This window comes from Oncorhynchus keta, unplaced genomic scaffold (genome assembly GCF_023373465.1).
Source record: "Oncorhynchus keta strain PuntledgeMale-10-30-2019 unplaced genomic scaffold, Oket_V2 Un_contig_14029_pilon_pilon, whole genome shotgun sequence".
Lineage (NCBI taxonomy): Eukaryota > Metazoa > Chordata > Actinopteri > Salmoniformes > Salmonidae > Oncorhynchus > Oncorhynchus keta.
In genome coordinates, this window is record NW_026278505.1 from 10,001 (window position 1) to 16,191 (window position 6,191).

At 50.4% G+C, this 6,191-nt stretch overlaps 1 long non-coding RNA gene across 1 annotated transcript in view; it reads right to left on the minus strand.

Moving 5' to 3' along the window:
- Positions 1-3,182, minus strand: part of LOC127918370 (uncharacterized) — a 9,284-nt gene extending 6,102 nt beyond the window's left edge. Inside the window, exons 1-2 of the long non-coding RNA XR_008099786.1 lie at positions 3,032-3,182; positions 1,577-1,720 (exon numbers count right to left, since the gene is read on the minus strand). This is a non-coding gene — a long non-coding RNA (uncharacterized LOC127918370). The remainder of the gene's footprint in view (positions 1-1,576; positions 1,721-3,031) is intronic.
- Positions 3,183-6,191: the final 3,009 nt, after the last annotated feature.

The window sequence follows — 6,191 nt, forward strand, 5'->3', positions numbered from 1 at the left end:
AGAGAGAGAGAGAGAGAGAGGAAGAGAGAGAGAGTGAGAGTGAAGGAGAGAGAGAGAGAGAGGAGTGAGAGAAAGCAAGAGAGAGAGAGGGTGGAGAGAGAGAGAGAGAGAGAGAAACAGAGAGTGAGCCTGTCTGTACACAATTCAGAAGAAGCTCCATCCTTCCAGCATTTTCCTAACTAATCCTGTCAACAGGCTCACTAGGTACACACACCCAGTACACACACCCAGGTACACACCAGTATAGACACCCAGTACACACCTAAGTATAGACACCCAGTACACACACCCAGTATAGACACCCAGTACACACACCCAGTATAGACACCCAGTACACACACCCAGTACACACACCCAGTATAGACACCCAGTACACACACCAGTACACACACCCAGTACACCCAGTACAGACACCCAGTACACACACCCAGTACACACACCCAGTATAGACACCCAGTACACACACCTAGTATAGACACCCAGTACACACACCCCAGTACAGACACCCAGTACACACACTCAGTATAGACACCCAGTACAGACACCCAGTATAGACACCCAGTACACACACCCAGTACACACACCTAGTATAGACACCCAGTATACACACCCAGTACACACACTCAGTATAGACACCCAGTACAGACACCCAGTATAGACACCCAGTACACACACCCAGTATAGACACAGTACACACACCTAGTATAGACATACCCAGTACACACACCCAGTATAGACACCCAGTACACACAGTACACACCCAGTACACACACCCAGTACACACCCAGTACACACACCCAGTATACACACCCAGTACACACCGAGTACACACCCAGTACACACACCCAGTACACACACCCAGTATACACACCCAGTCACACCCAGTACACACACCCAGTACACGCCAGTACACACCCAGTACACACCCAGTATAGACACCCAGTACACACAGTACACACAGTACACACACCCAGTACACACACCCAGTATACACACCCAGTACACACCCAGTACACACCCAGTACACACCCAGTACACACACCAGTACACACACCCAGTACACACGCAGTATACACACCCAGTACACACCAGTACACACACTCAGTACACACACCCAGTATACACACCCAGTACACACCGAGTACACACCCAGTACACACAACCCAGTACACACACCCAGTATACACAACCCAGTACACACCCAGTACACACACCCAGTACACACCCAGTACACACCCAGTACACACACCCAGTATAGACACCCAGTACACACCGAGGTACACACACCCAGTACACACACCCAGTATACACACCCAGTACACACACCCAGTACACACCCAGTACACACCCAGTACACACACCCAGTACACACACCCAGTATAGACACCCAGTACACACACCCAGTACACACCCAGTACACACACCCAGTACACACCCAGTACACCCTATGCTCCGACCCAAACAGAGCACGCCCTCGCACACATCCGACGGCTGTCCCATTGGTCTGTCGGCTTCAGTTGGCGTTTGGACAGCAGGGCTAACAAAACAGACAACACTCCTCCCCAGACGCACATACCGTAGCGGGTAGAGAGAGGCTGCTGGAGGTCAGGCCGTGACGAGGTTCCATGTTGTTGCTAGGAGAAGGAGAGGAGGAGGAAGTACTGACCAGGTCTGGCAGGCTGGTAGATGGGTAACGGTGGAAATCCACCTGGGACTCCTCCTGGAAGAACCAGAGGACAGTGGAGAGCGTGAGAGGGCGTGTGGATGGAGATGGGTGTGTGGTGTGTGGTGTGTGTGTGGTGTGTGTGTGTGTGTGTGTGTGTGTGTGTGTGTGTGTGTGTGTGTGTGTGTGTGTGTGTGTGGTGTGTGTGTGTGTGTGTGTGTGTGTGTGTGTGTGTGTGTCTACAAGTTTTACTATACTTGTGAGTACCAGAAGTACTCAAAGAAACAGTAAACAGACTAAAATTCAGAGAAATTAGGACATTTTGCCGGCCATTTTTAAGGTTTATGGGTTAGGTTTAGGTTTGCTGTTAAAATTAGGGTTAGGTTTAGGGTTAGGCATTAGGTTTAGGTTTACTGTTAAAATTAGGGTTGGGTTTAAGGTTCGGAAAAATAGGACTGGTGGTCCCCTGTATAAGTCCTCACGAGTACAGTAAGATATACCGCTGTGATTGTGTCATACTCACTGAGTATAGTAAGATATAGCTGTGATTGTGTCATACTCACTGAGTAGAGTAAGATATAGCTGTGATTGTGTCCTACTCACTGAGTATAGTAAGATATAGCTGTGATTGTGTCATACTCACTGAGTATAGTAAGATATAGCTGTGATTGTGTCATACTCACTGAGTATAGTAAGATATAGCTGTGATTGTGTCATACTCACTGAGTACAGTAAGATATAGCTGTGATTGTGTCATACTCACTGAGTATAGTAAGATATAGCTGTGATTGTGTCATACTCACTGAGTATAGTAAGATATAGCTGTGATTGTGTCATACTCACTGAGTATAGTAAGATATAGCTGTGATTGTGTCATACTCACTGAGTAGAGTAAGACATAGCTGTGTGTGTCCAACTCAATTGAGTAGAGTAAGACATAGCTGTGTGTCCTACTCACTGAGTAGAGTAAGACATAGCTGTGTGTGTCCAACTCACAGGTAGAGTAAGACATAGCTGTGTGTGTCCAACTCACTGAGTAGAGTAAGACATAGCTGTGTGTCCAACTCACTGAGTAGAGTAAGACATAGCTGTGATTGTGTCCAACTCACTGAGTATAGTAAGACATAGCTGTGTGTGTCCAACTCACTGAGTAGAGTAAGACATAGCTGTGTGTGTCCAACTCACAGAGTAGAGTAAGACATAGCTGTGTGTGTCCTATCACAGAGTAGAGTAAGACATAGCTGTGTGTGTCCAACTCACTGGTAGAGTAAGACATAGCTGTGTGTCCTACTCACAGAGTAGAGTAAGACATAGTTGTGTGTGTCCTACCACTGAGTAGAGTAAGACATAGCTGTGTGTCCTACTCACCCTGCTAGCGACCACCAGTTGTACCAGTCCAGTGGAGGAGCGGAGGACGGCCACGGCCTCCGAATGAGACAGACCAACCAGAGACTGACCGTTGATCATCAAGAGCTCATCACCAGCCTTCAGCCGGCCGTCCCTAACACACACACACACGCACACACACACACGCGCGCACGCGCACGCGCGCACGCACGCACGCACGCACACACACACACACACACACACACACACACACACACTTTTAAATATATTTGATACTTTATTCGAATCCACAAATCATTACATTTACAAAAGCATTCAAACATACAAAACAAAAGGTAGATTGGTGGGTACTGACTTTACAGTACAGACAGCGAACATTCAGGAACAGACAGTGAACAGTCAGGAACAGACAGCGAACAGTCAGGAACAGACAGCGAACAGTCAGGAACAGACAGCGAACAGTCAGGAACAGACAGTGAACAGGCAGGAACAGACAGCGAACAGGCAGGAACAGACAGTGAACAGTCAGGAACAGACAGCGAACAGTCAGGAACAGACAGTGAACAGGCAGGAACAGACAGCGAACAGGCAGGAACAGACAGTGAACAGTCAGGAACAATAATAATAATAATAATAATAATATATGATAATAATAATATAACAGACAGCGAACAGTCAGGAACAGACAGTGAACAGGCAGGAACAGACGATGAACAGGCTGGAACAGACCAGTGAACGAGCAGGAACAGATTTAGCGAACAGTCAGGAACAGACCAGTGAACAGTCAGAACAGACAGCGAACAGGCAGAGACTGGGCCAGGCGAACGGTCAGAAAGACAGGCAGTGAACAGGCAGGGAACAGACAACGAACAGTCAGGAACAGACAGTGAACAGTCAGGAACAGACAGCGAACAGTCAGGAACAGACCACGGACAGTCAGGAACAGACAGCGAACAGGCAGGAACAGACCACGGACAGTCTGCTACAGACCACGGACAGTCAGGAACAGACCACGAACAGTCTGCTACAGACCACGGACAGTCAGGAACAGACCACGGACAGTCTGCTACAGACCACGGACAGTCAGGAACAGACCACGGACAGTCAGGAACAGACCAGCGAACAGTCAGGGAACAGACCACGGACAGTCAGGAACAGACCACGGACAGTCAGGAACAGACTCACGGACATTCAGGAACAGACAGTGAACAGGCAGGAACAGACCAGCGAACAGTCAGGAACAGACCACGGACAGTCAGGAACAGACCACGGACAGTCAGGAACAGACCACGGACAGTCTGCTACAGACCACGGACAGTCAGGAACAGACAGTGAACAGGCAGGAACAGACAGCGAACAGTCAGGAACAGACCACGGACAGTCAGGAACAGACCACGGACAGTCAGGAACAGACCACGGACAGTCTGCTACAGCCACGGACAGTCAGGAACAGACCACGGACAGTCAGGAACAGACCACGGACAGTCTGCTACAGCCACGGACAGTCAGGAACAGACCACGGACAGTCTGCTACAGACCACGAACAGTCAGGAACAGTCAGGAACAGACCACGAACAGTCAGGAACAGTCAGGAACAGACCACGGACAGTCAGGAACAGACAGTGAACAGGCAGGAACAGACAGCGAACAGTCAGGAACAGACCACGAACAGTCAGGAACAGACCACGGACAGTCAGGAACAGACCACGAACAGTCAGGAACAGACCAGCGAACAGTCAGGAACAGACAGTGAACAGTCAGGAACAGACCACGGACAGTCAGGAACAGACCACGGACAGTCAGGAACAGACCACGGACAGTCAGGAACAGACCACGAACAGTCAGGAACAGACAGCGAACAGTCAGGAACAGACAGTGAACAGTCAGGAACAGACCACGAACAGTCAGGAACAGACCACGAACAGTCAGGAACAGACCACGAACAGTCAGGAACAGACCACGGACAGTCAGGAACAGACCACGGACAGTCAGGAACAGACCACGGACAGTCAGGAACAGACCATGGACAGTCAGGAACAGACCACGGACAGTCAGGAACAGACCACGAACAGTCAGGAACAGACCACGAACAGTCAGGAACAGACCACGAACAGTCAGGAACAGACCACGAACAGTCAGGAACAGACCACGAACAGTCAGGAACAGACCACGGACAGTCAGGAACAGACCACGGACAGTCAGGAACAGACCATGGACAGTCAGGAACAGACCATGGACAGTCAGGAACAGACAGCGGAACAGTCAGGAACAGACCACGGACAGTCAGGAACAGACCACGGACAGTCAGGAACAGACCATGGACAGTCAGGAACAGACCACGGACAGTCAGGAACAGACCACGGACAGTCAGGAACAGACCACGAACAGTCAGGAACAGACCACAGACAGTCAGGAACAGACCACGGACAGTCAAGGAACAGACCATGGACAGTCAGGAACAGACAGCGAACAGTCAGGAACAGACCACGGACAGTCAGGAACAGACCACGGACAGTCAGGAACAGACCATGGACAGTCAGGAACAGACCACGGACAGTCAGGAACAGACCACGGACAGTCAGGAACAGACCACGGACAGTCAGAACAGACAGCGAACAGTCAGGAACAGATCAGTGAACAGTCAGGAACAGACAGTGAACAGTGCAGGAACAGACCACGGACAGTCAGGAACAGACCAGCGAACAGGCAGGAACAGACCACGGACAGTCTGCTACAGACCACGGACAGTCAGGAACAGACCACGGACAGTCAGGAACAGACCACGGACAGTCAGGAACAGACCACGGACAGTCTGCTACAGACCACGAACAGTCAGGAACAGACCAGTCGAGACAGACAGGAACAGACAGCGAACAGTCAGGAACAGACCACGGACAGTCTGCTACAGACCACGGACAGTCAGGAACAGACCACGAACAGTCAGGAACAGACCACGAACAGTCAGGAACAGACCACGGACAGTCAGGAACAGACCACGGACAGTCAGGAACAGACCAGCGGACAGTCAGGAACAGACAGTGAACAGGCAGGAACAGACAGCGAACAGTCAGGAACAGACCATGGACAGTCTGCTACAGACCACGGACAGTCAGGAACAGACCATGGACTAGTCAGGAACAGACCACGAACAGTCTGCTACAGACCACGGACAGTCAGGAAC